This window comes from Anomaloglossus baeobatrachus, unplaced genomic scaffold (genome assembly GCF_048569485.1).
Source record: "Anomaloglossus baeobatrachus isolate aAnoBae1 unplaced genomic scaffold, aAnoBae1.hap1 Scaffold_226, whole genome shotgun sequence".
NCBI lineage: Eukaryota > Metazoa > Chordata > Amphibia > Anura > Aromobatidae > Anomaloglossus > Anomaloglossus baeobatrachus.
In genome coordinates this window covers 162,920-177,941 of record NW_027442000.1, presented here as the reverse complement: position 1 = coordinate 177,941, position 15,022 = coordinate 162,920, and the positions used below count along the sequence as shown (strand labels likewise).

At 53.1% G+C, this 15,022-nt stretch overlaps 2 non-coding genes and 2 pseudogenes across 2 annotated transcripts; all 4 read right to left on the bottom strand.

Annotated features, from left to right (window-relative positions):
- Nucleotides 1-4,170: 4,170 nt before the first annotated feature.
- Nucleotides 4,171-4,366, bottom strand: LOC142261555 (U2 spliceosomal RNA). Its single transcript, XR_012729174.1, has one exon. It is a non-coding gene; the product is annotated as a U2 spliceosomal RNA (small nuclear RNA).
- Nucleotides 4,367-6,551: 2,185 nt separating this feature from the next.
- LOC142261501 (U2 spliceosomal RNA) lies at nucleotides 6,552-6,742 on the bottom strand. Its single transcript, XR_012729130.1, has one exon. It is a non-coding gene; the product is annotated as a U2 spliceosomal RNA (small nuclear RNA).
- A 1,387-nt stretch (nucleotides 6,743-8,129) lies between these two features.
- On the bottom strand, nucleotides 8,130-8,334 carry LOC142261536 (U2 spliceosomal RNA; annotated as a pseudogene).
- A 5,444-nt stretch (nucleotides 8,335-13,778) lies between these two features.
- On the bottom strand, nucleotides 13,779-13,868 carry LOC142261587 (U2 spliceosomal RNA; annotated as a pseudogene).
- Between the last annotated feature and the right edge of the window lie 1,154 nt (nucleotides 13,869-15,022).

Here is a 15,022-nt window from a genome sequence, read left to right as displayed (position 1 = left end):
CAGAGCATACAATCCTCTTTCACCTTGATGCAGGGTGAACTGAACGGAATCTCCCATCTTTAGATTTCTGCAAGGGTGTCCTCTTGGCAGATGAGCGTTCACATCTCTGCGGTTTACAAATATCCCTTCTTTTATTCCTGGTGCTACAATGAAGCCATAACCACTTTTCAAGTTGAAATCTTCCACTACGCCATAACACAGGGGTCCTCTAGCCTGGGCTTTGGACTCTCTCAACATACGCTTCTCCTTTAGGTCTCTGGCGGTGACTGCTCTCTGTTCAGGAGACTGTGGTGCTGGAGCAAACTGTGTTCTTCTGCGCCGTGTCTTGCGGGCTGGATCCATGCCTGTGGGCTCCCAGATGAAGCTCTTAGGCAGCTCTTCTTCTGCAGAGGGGGTCAGGTCCTCCTCGTCCCAGCGGGAGTATGGCAGCATTTCCGGCTCTGAATACACAACTGCTACTGGTGGCACTGGAGTCGGAGTCAACCCTTCTGCTTCCTGGCCTCCTCTCCCCCTTAGTTCTTCCTGGCACTCCTTTGGTGGCAGTGCTGGGGATGGCTGCTCTTCGGCCGGCCCAGGTGAGGGACTCCTTGGTGTAGCTGCTGCAGGAGTTAGCAGGAGACTCTTTGGGGTATGCGGAGGGGGTATGTACTGGCTCACCAACCATTGTGGAAATTTGGCCTCCAGGTCAGCCCTCATCTGCCAATATGCAGGGTCTTCACCCACCGTGGGCTGCCTATCAGGAACCTCTGTGGACCGGGGAGCGGTGTCTGCTCTGGCCTTACAGGCCGGGGTAAATGCTGAGGTAGTCTTTTCTTGGCGGGCCGCGCCTGGCATGGCGGCGGCCTGGTCTTGGCGGGCCGCGCCCTGGATGGCGGCGGCCTGGTCTTGGCGGGCCGCGCCTGGCATGGCGGCGGCCTGGATCAGTGTCGCTGTTGCAGGGGGCTCTGTGCAGGCTGGGCTGGACGTCGCTGCAGCAGTCTGGGCTTGGCGGGCCGCGCCCTGTATGGCGGCGGCCTGGTCTTGGCGGGCCGCGCCCAGGATGGCGGCGGCCTGGTCCTGGCGGGCCGGGCAGGGCATCGCTGCAGGGACTGGGTCTTGGTGGGCCGAGCAGGGCATCGCTGCAGCCGCTGGGGCTTGGAGGGCCGCACCTGGCGTGGCTGCGGCCTGCTTCAGCGTCGCCGCACCGGACGCCTCTTCAGGGACCGCGGACGTGGCAGCAGGGGTCGGGGCACTTGCGCGGGCCGGGGCATCATTCGACTCACCCGTTGTTGGTAGCACTGGGGTCTGCGTCGTCGCCGTCCCGCCTGACACCCGGCGCGCAGCTCTCCCTTCATAGGCCCGAACCGCCGCGGTCATCTCCTGCAGTTCCATCCGTTCCTCCCGAATCTGCTCCACGACCCGGGTCTCCAGCCGGTTGCAAAACTGGGCCAGCTCTCGGTACCACCAGGCAGCGGAGCCTGGTTCTGGGTTCCTGCGGTCAGACGCCATTTCTTCTGCGCCGTCTTCTGCACGGTCTCCCAGCAGTGGACTCTTCGCTGCCTCCTGTAACAAGCTGTCCAGTTTCTGCTCTGCCTCTTTCAGCAGCTCCGCTCCCAGCAGCAGGCTTGTGGCTCTCTTTCCTTCCCGCCGTCTCTCGACGCTTCCACTCTCATAGCTGGCAAGGTCAGAACTCTGCAGGGGATCTCTGGGTAGCCACACCTCTTCGTGGGCGGTAACTTCTTCCAGCGCGGGCTGCTGTTGTTTTTCAGCGCGCTTTTCATGGTGGCAATATGGCGGCGCTTCCAATTTTCCAAGCGGACCGCCCAGGCACATGGTCACCTGTCTGAACAGGTCTAGTCCTTATCCTGTTCGTGACGCCAGATGTGAAGCCCCACAGGTGTTGTATCAGTGCATACCTTCAGGGACTCCACGTAGCTGGTGCTGGTCACAGGTAGGGAATCTTCAGTTTTGATCGTGACGCCACTCTCAGATTTGCGGTCAGAGGGGACCGCCACTGCAGATTAGGAGGCACCTGGGGCTGATGGTGGGTGCAGTCGGGTGTAGTAGCCTCCTGAGAGTGAGGCAAGCCCCAGGGCCCTTTGTAAAGCTGTAGTACCACAAGTCGCAGAATGACCACACACAGGCAAAGTGTCTTTCAGGGTTTTTACTCACTTCAGGTGGCAGGGTGAGTAACCCGGGCGTAGCTGGGATGAACCAGGTGGGAACCAGGTATCCTTCCGGCTGACTGTATGAGGGTGACTACAAACTCGCCTTCCTTAGCCCTTGGTGGTTTGGGGTGACCCCGACTTTGAGTCCCTATGGGGGTCACCCAGGGAAGATGCTCCAAGCCTCTCTCCCCTTCTTGTTTTGCCGTGTGCTTGTTCCCCGGGCCAGGCCACTCCAGCCTCTTGCCTCCTGTGACCTATGGGCCCTACTTGCGGTTACGTGGCTGCGGCTTTTGGTTGTTGTGGTGTGGGCTGTAAGAGCCCCACACCGGCAGGTTTAGCAGGGAAAGGTGAATCTATCCTCGCTTCGGGATCTGCCGCCCGGTTGGGCCTGGTGCTCTCTAGAAGTCTCCTTACTTCCCACTCCGTTGCACTCGCTAGCTGAAGCTGGCTTTCAGGCAGCACTCCTAGTTGACCGTTCTCCCCCGTCTGTAGCCACTGCGCGGGCGCTGTTAGACAGCAACAGCCCCACAGGTCTGCTCCTCACTGAGCCCTATGGAGTTCTCCCTCTAACTGACTCACTGCTCCTCCTCTCCTGTTCTTGCCTACGCCACCTAGCAACCAGACTCTCCACCACACCCCTTGAGAGGAGATGGAGGCTTTTAACCCCCTGCCACTATTCCAGTGGAGGTATAGGCTTTGCCCCCTCCTGGGATCCCCAGGGGTCCTCTCATGGGTACATGTGTGAGACCTGATCACTATGCGCTTGTGTTCCACACCCCTGTCAGCCATCTGGATTACCTGTATTGTACTGTCCCCAGCATGGGTGCAGTACTCAGTGGTGCCTGACCAGGTCAGGGGCGCCACACCCTCCCCCTTGCAGTCTTTCCAATTCACGATACAAAAAGACGGACAGGACAGGTTGCCTGACTTTCCGTCACTGCCACCCTTTGCCATCCTTACCCGTAGAAAGCCCTTTCATCATCCCCAAACCCTAATCTTTTCCCTTTCCTTCCCAGCCCCCAAACCCTGCCCTCTGTACCTTTCTCACCACCCGCTTCCCTTCTCCTGTCATCCCCCTACCACCCGGGAAAAAAAGAGATTGCCCCCTCCTTCCACTAGCCCACCCTCCCACCCAAAGAACAACTTCTTCTGCGCAGCTTGTTTTCTAGGCAGCAGCGCTATTGTGATGTCATCGGGGGGCATTGTGACAAGCCGCCAGTGTTCCGTCTCTTCATGTTGTGCACAGTTCAAACGGAAAATACATCAACAGGCAGACTACAGAAAAGCTTACTATCAAAGGTTAGAGGGGGGCTTTCTCAGAGGGCTTTTTACAGTTTTTCTATTCCCAATTAGCCGTTTAAGTGTACTTATTGAAAGTAGTAATTCTTTCATAGGCCGCCCTTTCTTAGTATTTGACGTTCCTTATATTGCGGTATGAGGCTTCGCAGTAGGTTGCAAACATTCATCACCCATGACTGTCCCCAATTGAGCTCAGAAGCTCAATGTCTATCATGACCTCTCTTTTAGAATGTCCAAGAGCAAGCAAACTATTCCTCCAGGAGAGGGCGCCAACAGACTACTAAAGAGATCATCATTACTCAAAGAAAACCCCAAAAACCAATGCATGATAGGAATAAACAGGTAACTTTCTTTGGAGTGGAAGCGGAGAGATCGCACCAGATGCCAATTCTAGATCTTATCACACCTGTGGTCACTGCAGCAGCAGGTGAATCCACTTTGTCCAAAAGGGATCTATTCCATTCAATTGCAAATGATCTAGATAAGACAGAGAACTGCAGCACGGGGACATAGCCGAGTTGGTCAGGTTGAGTGGTGATGAGTTTGCTATTTGGATGAATAAAGAAAGTCAAAAGTGTGAAAGATAAAAAACAAAAGGAGGAAGTGTGAAAAGTGAATGGGCCAAATTGAGGTGCATATGAAGACGTATGCTTTCTTCCAATTCATTAAATCGGGCTAATATGAATCAGGTGAATTGAGTTCTGCTTTTGGAAACTGGGTTAAGAAGGGGTGCACCGTTCCTGGAGGTACTGCAATACCAGGTCAATGCGTGGAGTGGACAGAGCAAGCTCTTTTTCCATCTCCCTGTTCTAAAAATCCATTTAATATATGGTCCCCAGATAGGGGACGTATCAGATATTAAACTGATAAGAACAGATTTTGATTTAATGAAGCTTTCCAAAGCACCACAAAAAATGCATGACCGAAGTCACACCAAAAACAGTGCAAAGGCTAGGATTCGTGTGGACCCCACCGTGAGGAGAGGGTCCCCAAAAATCAACCCCATCCCTCCGAGCCAGAAGGCCACAGCAAGGGTCAGGGATCTTCGGTGCTCCCCCAAGCCGAAGCCTGGTTGAGCCTTGTCGTTGCTCCCAGCGTCCACCCAGGCATCTTACCCAAGTGGAGTAGAGAGCTACTAGTTGTTGGTTTCGCAGCCGAAACTGCCCGGACCGTCAACCGGTGTTGGTTTCTCAGCCCAAGGCTAACCGGACCTCCAACCGGGTGTTGGTTTCTCAGCCGAAGCTGACCCAGACCTCCAACCGGGTGTTGGTTTCTCAGCCGAAGCTGACCCGGACCTCCAACCGGGTGTTAGTTTCTCAGCCCAAAGCTGACCAGACCTCCGACCGGGATTATAAAAATTTCCCTTCCTAGCCAGAAGGCCGGGATAGGGTAATATGCTCAAAAAGTATGAAAAGGCAAGGTACGGTGTGCTACAGAGCCCAAGGCTTGCCGGGGTCCCAAGCCAGCAAGCTCAGACTCACTCCAGGGTCGTCAGTCCTGGGGCACGTTGTACCATAGCCCCCCATCCTTACTCAGTCTAATAGCCTCGATCCTGGTAGGGCCATGTTTTCCACTAGATGAATATACTATCCACCCAGAGTACTAGCAAGCGCAACCTTCCAGTGTGCATTGTATCATTGTACTAAGGTGGCCTGGAGCTTAAACCACATCTTCGAACAACACTACACTTGATCTTAGCCAAAAGGCCGAGAAGCGATAACCAGAATTGGTTTGGGCCTCGAGTGGCACCCTGGCCTATGCCGGACACATCTTAGGGAGAGAGAGCGAGAGGGAGACAAACCCACGCCTACACAAGACATTTTGTCACCCAAGCCAACCCTTGAAAAGGCTGCTTTGCAGAGCAAAAACAAGAAGAATGGTGCGTTTTGCAGCCGCCGCCCACTGCAATGAATCTGAATAACTCCTCCTTTAGGGCGCAAGCAACTCCCCTCCCCCTTGCAGTCTTTCCAATTCACGATACAAAAAGACGGACAGGACAGGTTGCCTGACTTTCCGTCACTGCCACCCTTTGCCATCCTTACCCGTAGAAAGCCCTTTCATCATCCCCAAACCCTAATCTTTTCCCTTTCCTTCCCAGCCCCCAAACCCTGCCCTCTGTACCTTTCTCACCACCCGCTTCCCTTCTCCTGTCATCCCCCTACCACCCGGGAAAAAAAGAGATTGCCCCCTCCTTCCACTAGCCCACCCTCCCACCCAAAGAACAACTTCTTCTGCGCAGCTTGTTTTCTAGGCAGCAGCGCTATTGTGATGTCATCGGGGGGCATTGTGACAAGCCGCCAGTGTTCCGTCTCTTCATGTTGTGCACAGTTCAAACGGAAAATACATCAACAGGCAGACTACAGAAAAGCTTACTATCAAAGGTTAGAGGGGGGCTTTCTCAGAGGGCTTTTTACAGTTTTTCTATTCCCAATTAGCCGTTTAAGTGTACTTATTGAAAGTAGTAATTCTTTCATAGGCCGCCCTTTCTTAGTATTTGACGTTCCTTATATTGCGGTATGAGGCTTCGCAGTAGGTTGCAAACATTCATCACCCATGACTGTCCCCAATTGAGCTCAGAAGCTCAATGTCTATCATGACCTCTCTTTTAGAATGTCCAAGAGCAAGCAAACTATTCCTCCAGGAGAGGGCGCCAACAGACTACTAAAGAGATCATCATTACTCAAAGAAAACCCCAAAAACCAATGCATGATAGGAATAAACAGGTAACTTTCTTTGGAGTGGAAGCGGAGAGATCGCACCAGATGCCAATTCTAGATCTTATCACACCTGTGGTCACTGCAGCAGCAGGTGAATCCACTTTGTCCAAAAGGGATCTATTCCATTCAATTGCAAATGATCTAGATAAGACAGAGAACTGCAGCACGGGGACATAGCCGAGTTGGTCAGGTTGAGTGGTGATGAGTTTGCTATTTGGATGAATAAAGAAAGTCAAAAGTGTGAAAGATAAAAAACAAAAGGAGGAAGTGTGAAAAGTGAATGGGCCAAATTGAGGTGCATATGAAGACGTATGCTTTCTTCCAATTCATTAAATCGGGCTAATATGAATCAGGTGAATTGAGTTCTGCTTTTGGAAACTGGGTTAAGAAGGGGTGCACCGTTCCTGGAGGTACTGCAATACCAGGTCAATGCGTGGAGTGGACAGAGCAAGCTCTTTTTCCATCTCCCTGTTCTAAAAATCCATTTAATATATGGTCCCCAGATAGGGGACGTATCAGATATTAAACTGATAAGAACAGATACTACACTTGATCTTAGCCAAAAGGCCGAGAAGCGATAACCAGAATTGGTTTGGGCCTCGAGTGGCACCCTGGCCTATGCCGGACACATCTTAGGGAGAGAGAGCGAGAGGGAGACAAACCCACGCCTACACAAGACATTTTGTCACCCAAGCCAACCCTTGAAAAGGCTGCTTTGCAGAGCAAAAACAAGAAGAATGGTGCGTTTTGCAGCCGCCGCCCACTGCAATGAATCTGAATAACTCCTCCTTTAGGGCGCAAGCAACTCCCCTCCCCCTTGCAGTCTTTCCAATTCACGATACAAAAAGACGGACAGGACAGGTTGCCTGACTTTCCGTCACTGCCACCCTTTGCCATCCTTACCCGTAGAAAGCCCTTTCATCATCCCCAAACCCTAATCTTTTCCCTTTCCTTCCCAGCCCCCAAACCCTGCCCTCTGTACCTTTCTCACCACCCGCTTCCCTTCTCCTGTCATCCCCCTACCACCCGGGAAAAAAAGAGATTGCCCCCTCCTTCCACTAGCCCACCCTCCCACCCAAAGAACAACTTCTTCTGCGCAGCTTGTTTTCTAGGCAGCAGCGCTATTGTGATGTCATCGGGGGGCATTGTGACAAGCCGCCAGTGTTCCGTCTCTTCATGTTGTGCACAGTTCAAACGGAAAATACATCAACAGGCAGACTACAGAAAAGCTTACTATCAAAGGTTAGAGGGGGGCTTTCTCAGAGGGCTTTTTACAGTTTTTCTATTCCCAATTAGCCGTTTAAGTGTACTTATTGAAAGTAGTAATTCTTTCATAGGCCGCCCTTTCTTAGTATTTGACGTTCCTTATATTGCGGTATGAGGCTTCGCAGTAGGTTGCAAACATTCATCACCCATGACTGTCCCCAATTGAGCTCAGAAGCTCAATGTCTATCATGACCTCTCTTTTAGAATGTCCAAGAGCAAGCAAACTATTCCTCCAGGAGAGGGCGCCAACAGACTACTAAAGAGATCATCATTACTCAAAGAAAACCCCAAAAACCAATGCATGATAGGAATAAACAGGTAACTTTCTTTGGAGTGGAAGCGGAGAGATCGCACCAGATGCCAATTCTAGATCTTATCACACCTGTGGTCACTGCAGCAGCAGGTGAATCCACTTTGTCCAAAAGGGATCTATTCCATTCAATTGCAAATGATCTAGATAAGACAGAGAACTGCAGCACGGGGACATAGCCGAGTTGGTCAGGTTGAGTGGTGATGAGTTTGCTATTTGGATGAATAAAGAAAGTCAAAAGTGTGAAAGATAAAAAACAAAAGGAGGAAGTGTGAAAAGTGAATGGGCCAAATTGAGGTGCATATGAAGACGTATGCTTTCTTCCAATTCATTAAATCGGGCTAATATGAATCAGGTGAATTGAGTTCTGCTTTTGGAAACTGGGTTAAGAAGGGGTGCACCGTTCCTGGAGGTACTGCAATACCAGGTCAATGCGTGGAGTGGACAGAGCAAGCTCTTTTTCCATCTCCCTGTTCTAAAAATCCATTTAATATATGGTCCCCAGATAGGGGACGTATCAGATATTAAACTGATAAGAACAGATTTTTTGATTTAACAGCATCTTTATTATCATGCACTACTCACAAAAAGGTAACAAACCGTGTACAGTGCCGCAGCCCCGTACACACAGAACTATACAATCCTTCTTACATAGCCATAGAGTACGACGCACTAAACTATACATCACACTCCTATGCTTATCCATAACACTCAAGCTGAAAGAAAAAGTTAGACAATAAATAACGACGAACCGGCGATTGGGGGATGGGGGTAGGGGAAAAGGGGGATAGGGTGGGGGAATCACAGGCCCGAAGCTTTATTGAAAGACGCACATAACGGGAAAAGGAGGGAGGGGGCATGGAAGAGGTCTAAACCTCCTCCTCGGCGCTGTCGTCCGGACTGTCCATGATGGAATAGTCTCTGAGCAGGCTGTGGATCAGCCTGCGGCAATCCTGGATAGACATCCTCTCCCTCTTCAAGATGAGCCGGTTCCTGGCGACCCAAATAGCGTCCTTAAAGCAGTTCATAAGGCGCCAAGCCTCCTGGATGGCTCCAACGGTGTGAGTCCCAGGGAAGAGTCCATAAAGTACGGAATGGTACGATAGGCTCCCTCTGGGGACGGAGTTCCTCAGGTCATCCTCCAGGGCAACCAACAGGCGCTGTGCGAAACGGCAGTCCCAAAAGGCGTGCAGCGATGTTTCCTCCACGAAGGGGCACCTTGGGCAGTACCGGGTTTTGCACAGGTTCCGGGCGTGCATGAATGACCGGACGGGCAGTCCGCCCTGTATCGCCATCCATGACAAGTCCTTGTGCCCGTTGGTCAATCCAGCCGATGACACGTTTGTCCAAACAGTCTCCAGTGTGTCGTGATGAAGTCCTGGAATGTTCTCCATTTCGTCCTTGGCTCTGATGAGTTTGTGGATAGTCTTTGGCTTCCACAAATCAGGCTTGAGTCCCTCCAGTTGGTGTTCCCTCACAAACCGAACCACGTCTCCGTAGAACCATGGCGCCGTCCAGTTGTAGGGGAAGGAGCTGTCCCACTTGTCCCAGCCTAACCGTCTCCAAAGGGGGAGCAGGAAGAAGCGAGACATGGACCCACCCGCGGAACCTCTCTTGACTCGCAGAGTTCGGCGAACGCAGTCACATACGAAGGAGGATCGCAGGAGGGTGGGGATATCGGGTACGCCCTTCCCACCCTTGCGAGGATCCTTGTACATGATGCTCCGCTTTACTCTGTCCATCTTGGATCCCCAGACAAAACGAAACACCGTCCTGGTAATGGCCCTGCACACGGTGGCAAGGGGGGGCCAGGCCTGGGCCGTGTACTGCAGCACGGGCAGTACCTCGTTACGCAGGACCAGTGCTTTGCCCTCACAGGTGAGGCGTCTGAGGCTCCACAGACCGATCCGTTGGGTGATCTTGGTCAAGCGTTCCTCCCAGGACTTGAGGGCTGCTCCTTCCTTCCCGAACCAGACTCCAAGAACCTTGATGAAATCCGGCTGGATGCTGAAAGGGAAGGGGGCGGAAGAGGCCGGCTGCCAGTCCCCGAAGAGCATGGCTTCCGACTTCCCGCAGTTGACTTTGGCTCCCGAAGCCCGTCCGAAGGTCTCACAGGTCTGGACGAGGGTGTCGACTGAGCGCCGGTCCGCGCAGAAGACGGTCACGTCGTCCATGTAGAGCGAGCACTTGACCTCGAAGCGTTCTGGTCCTGGTGCGGTGATCCCTCTGATCTCTCCATTCCGCCGGATAGCCTCTGCAAAGAGTTCTATAACACAAACAAAAAGAAGAGGTGACAGAGGACAGCCTTGTCTGACCCCTGAGAGGACCGGGAAGGGGTCAGTCTTCCAGCCGTTTACCAACACCGAGCTGTGAATATCAAAATACATTAGTTGGACATACAAACAAAACATGTTACCCAAGCCTAACCTGTGCAGAGCTTTGCCCAGGAACTCATGGGAAACACGGTCGAAGGCCTTTTCCTGATCCAACGAGATCAGGGCTGCGTGCACCCGGCGGGCTTTGATGTACTCGACCGTGTCCCGCATGAGAGCCAGGCTGTCTGCGATGCGACGTCCGGGGATGCCGCAGGTCTGATCCGGGTGGATGATCCGTCCGATAACCGTCTTCAGTCTCGTTGCCATCGTCTTGGCCAGGATCTTGTAGTCGACATTCAGAAGGGTGATGGGACGCCAATTCTTCAGGTCGCACCTCTCTCCTTTACGCTTGTACAGGATCGTGACCATTCCTTCCCTCAGAGATGGAGGCATTCTGCCCTCCACCACCATCTCCTCATACAGCCCTAACAGGTCCGGACAGATTAGGTCTCCCAGCGCTACATAGAGCTCTGCTGGGAGGCCGTCACTGCCCGGTGTCCTGCCAGAACTAAAGGATTTGGCGGCCGAGAGCAGCTCGTCCACCGTCAGAGGAACGTCCATGGCCGCCGCGTCTGCAGGGTCAAGATGGTTAGTGATACCTGACAGGAACTTATTGGCGGCCTCGGGGTCAGTAGTCTTGCGGGCGTAGAGTTCGCTGTAGAAGTCGCTGACGACCTTCATCACATTCTCTTTCCCGCGTCGTATGCTTCCACTCTCGTCTCGTAGTTCATTCATGGGCGTGTGACCGGCGTGGAGTTTCCTGAAAAAGAACGAGTTACATTTCTCACCCTTCTCCAGGTTCTCCACTTTGGAACGGAAGACAATTCGCTCGGACTCCTCCTCGAAGTGCCTTTTCAGGCTCCTCTTAGTCTCCTCCAGCTCCTCTCTCACGTCCCAGCCGCATCGAAGAAGGTCCTGCAGGGAACGCAGCTCACGCTGGAGTCTCCTGAAGTCCCTCCTCTTCAGACACGCCTGTTGTTGACTCTTTGCCTGAAAGAAGAAACGGAACTCGAGTTTAACGTATTCCCACCAGTCAGAAACAGACTGGAAGCCCGCCTTGTAGGCCCGCCACGTGGAGTAGGCAGCTCTAAGCTCCTCCAGAATCTCACCCTTTTCCAGCAGAGAGCAGTTCAGCTTCCAGGAGCCCGGGCCAATGGGGAAGCCATGGCCCAGCACACCTTGAAAGTGAATGGCTCTGTGGTCAGAGAAGAAGCAGGGGACCATCGAGTGCCCACTCCGCCCAACCGCCCGAGAGGTAAACACAAAGTCAATCCTGGAACGCAGCGAGCCATCGGATCGGCACCATGAATAGTTCACGGATCCGTGTCCGATGGAGCCAACAACGTCCACAACAGAGGCTTCGGTCACCATCTCAATGAGCAGTTTGGATGTGACGTCCAACTTGGCAGCCGTTCCAGAACTGCGTCCATCCTCCTCAATCGGGCAGTTGAAATCCCCGGCCATCACTACCGTCCTGGCGGTAGCGAGCTGAGGGCGCAGGGCTTGGAGGAGCTCCAGTCGATCGCTCTTCACAGGAGAAGCATACACATTGATGAACCTGACAGGTTCTCCCGCCCAGGTGCCATCCACGAGCAGTAACCTGCCGCAGACGATTTCCTGAACAGAGTCCAATGTGAAGGCGCTTCCCCTGATCAGCACGGCGACCCCCGCGGACCTACAGTCGCCCCCGCCAGACCAGTAGGATGGGCCATGGGTCCACTCCCTGGCCAGATGGTTGAAGGACCTAGAGGAGGGAAGGGAGCATTCCTGCAGGAAAAATACATCACTAGACTGAGTGTTAAGGAACGCAAAAATTGTCTGACGTCGGAACTTGTCTCTGATGCTCCTAACATTAATGGAAAAGATGTTAATGTTAGCAGTCATTGGAGGAAAGAGAAAGTTAGAGCAGGCGGTGTGCCTTAATTACCACTCCGGTCGGGCGGTTCTTCCTCTTTGGCACCTGCTGGTAAGGGTATCTCCAGCAGACCCTCTTCTTCTAGCTGATCGAGCAGGGATGGTGCCTCAGTGGCTTCCGACTCCTCCATTTCTTCTTCGGCCACAAGGGACTCCACCATCTGCTCCAACACGTCCGGTTCTGGGAGGAGGCCATCCTCCTCTTCCTGGGGTGGATTGGGGTCCACAATGAACAGCTTGGAAGGTTCTGCGACAGGACTATCTTCCACCTTCCTTTTCCTTTGGCCTGTACCTGAGGAGACAAGAGCTGGAAAATCCTCCTCGGTGAAAAGTGCAAGAGTGCTGAGGCCCTCTGCTCTCATGGTCTGGGGAGGGAGAGTGGGCTTTGGGGGGGGGGTGAGGAGACCAACTGAGGAGTAGGGAAATGAGGTGGAGGTAGTGGAATCCTCAGTAGGGTTGGCCGGGGGGGGAGGGGTTTGGACAGGGGTGACAGGGGGGGGGACCAGGGAGGGGGCAACAGTTTTCTTACCCTTCTTTTCCCTGGACTCCGTGGCTGCTGGGGCATCGGCTGGAGCCACGGTCGCTGGGTTCTTGGCCGCCTTGTCCTTGGCCTCTGTGGCCTTGGTCGTAGCTGCCTTGGTCGACGAAGCTGTGACTACCCGATACTGGGTCGCCGCGGCAACCCTTGCCCAGGATTTCTCCCGCTGTGGGCAGTCCTTGTAGAGGTGGTCCGCCTGTCCACATAGGTTGCAAGTCTTCTTCTTTGGGCAGTCCTTGGAGCTGTGTCCTGTCACCCGGCAAACCCTGCAGGCGTCCTCCTTGCAGGTCTTCATCGAATGCCCTTTCCCGCCACATTTCCTGCAGTTGTGTGGCATGTCCGGGTAGTAGATGAGACCAAAGGAGTTTCCCAGAGAGAATGTCGGGGGCAGGTGCTGGAGACCATCCTCGGATGCTGGTTCCCTGTAGAGTCGAACGGTTACTGACCACTTACCCGTCCAGAATCCGTTGCCGTTAAGGATGTGGGATGGCTCCCTCACCACTGTGCAGAGACGTCCCAGGAACGTGGAGATGTCTCTTCCTGGGGTGTGCGGGTTCCGCATGGAGACCGTGATCCTCTTCTCATCCCTCTGTATAGGACAGGATCCTAAAAAAGAAATGAAAAGGGGAGTCCGGCATCGCTGCGTTCATCGCCTCCCAGTATCTCCTGCAGGCATTCACCGTGGCAAAGGTTACCAGAAAAATGCCAGTCATGAAGGTCTGGACACTCAGGGTTTCCGCCCTGGAGAAGCCCTGATCCAGAATCATCTTCTTGCAGAACACGTCGCTGGACATGTCCGGCAACCTACCATCCACCGCCTTCAGCTTCAGGGCGACCGTCTGCCGCATCCAAGGCTCCAGGGTTGGAGCCTTTTCAGGCGGCGTCCGGGCTCCCTCCGGCTGGCTGGCGTCGGAGGTAGGGGCCTCTTGGGCCGAAGAAGCCTCTGGATGAGCCTTCCTGGAGGTCCCTGGGTCCTGAGCCTTCTTGGCTGCCTTCTCTGGCTTGCTTGCCATGGCTGGTTCCTGCTTGAGTTCCCGGAGCTGGATCTTGGATTCTTCTCCGGGTGTCTTCTCCCGCTGTGTTCCTCCTCGAAGTTCCTCTGGTCTCCCCAAGTCTTCTCCGAGCCTTCGTCTTCTTGCTTCTTTCTGCCAAGCTCTTCTTCCGTCCGATCTCCCTCTTCCGGTCTCGGCTGGGCTTCGGAGCTCGTCTCCCTGATCGTATCTCGTCAAGTGTAGCTAGCTCAGTTTGTTCTGATAAGAACAGATACTACACTTGATCTTAGCCAAAAGGCCGAGAAGCGATAACCAGAATTGGTTTGGGCCTCGAGTGGCACCCTGGCCTATGCCGGACACATCTTAGGGAGAGAGAGCGAGAGGGAGACAAACCCACGCCTACACAAGACATTTTGTCACCCAAGCCAACCCTTGAAAAGGCTGCTTTGCAGAGCAAAAACAAGAAGAATGGTGCGTTTTGCAGCCGCCGCCCACTGCAATGAATCTGAATAACTCCTCCTTTAGGGCGCAAGCAACTCCCCTCCCCCTTGCAGTCTTTCCAATTCACGATACAAAAAGACGGACAGGACAGGTTGCCTGACTTTCCCGTCACTGCCACCCTTTGCCATCCTTACCCGTAGAAAGCCCTTTCATCATCCCCAAACCCTAATCTTTTCCCTTTCCTTCCAGCCCCAAACCCTGCCCTCTGTACCTTTCTCACCACCCGCTTCCCTTCTCCTGTCATCCCCCTACCACCCGGGAAAAAAAGAGATTGCCCCCTCCTTCCACTAGCCCACCCTCCCCACCCAAAGAACAACTTCTTCTGCGCAGCTTGTTTTCTAGGCAGCAGCGCTATTGTGATGTCATCGGGGGGCATTGTGACAAGCCGCCAGTGTTCCGTCTCTTCATGTTGTGCACAGTTCAAACGGAAAATACATCAACAGGCAGACTACAGAAAAGCTTACTATCAAAGGTTAGAGGGGGGCTTTCTCAGAGGGCTTTTTACAGTTTTTCTATTCCCCAATTAGCCGTTTAAGTGTACTTATTGAAAGTAGTAATTCTTTCATAGGCCGCCCTTTCTTAGTATTTGACGTTCCTTATATTGCGGTATGAGGCTTCGCAGTAGGTTGCAAACATTCATCACCCATGACTGTCCCCAATTGAGCTCAGAAGCTCAATGTCTATCATGACCTCTCTTTTAGAATGTCCAAGAGCAAGCAAACTATTCCTCCAGGAGAGGGCGCCAACAGACTACTAAAGAGATCATCATTACTCAAAGAAAACCCCAAAAACCAATGCATGATAGGAATAAACAGGTAACTTTCTTTGGAGTGGAAGCGGAGAGATCGCACCAGATGCCAATTCTAGATCTTATCACACCTGTGGTCACTGCAGCAGCAGGTGAATCCACTTTGTCCAAAAGGGATCTATTCCATTCAATTGCAAATGATCTAGATAAGACAA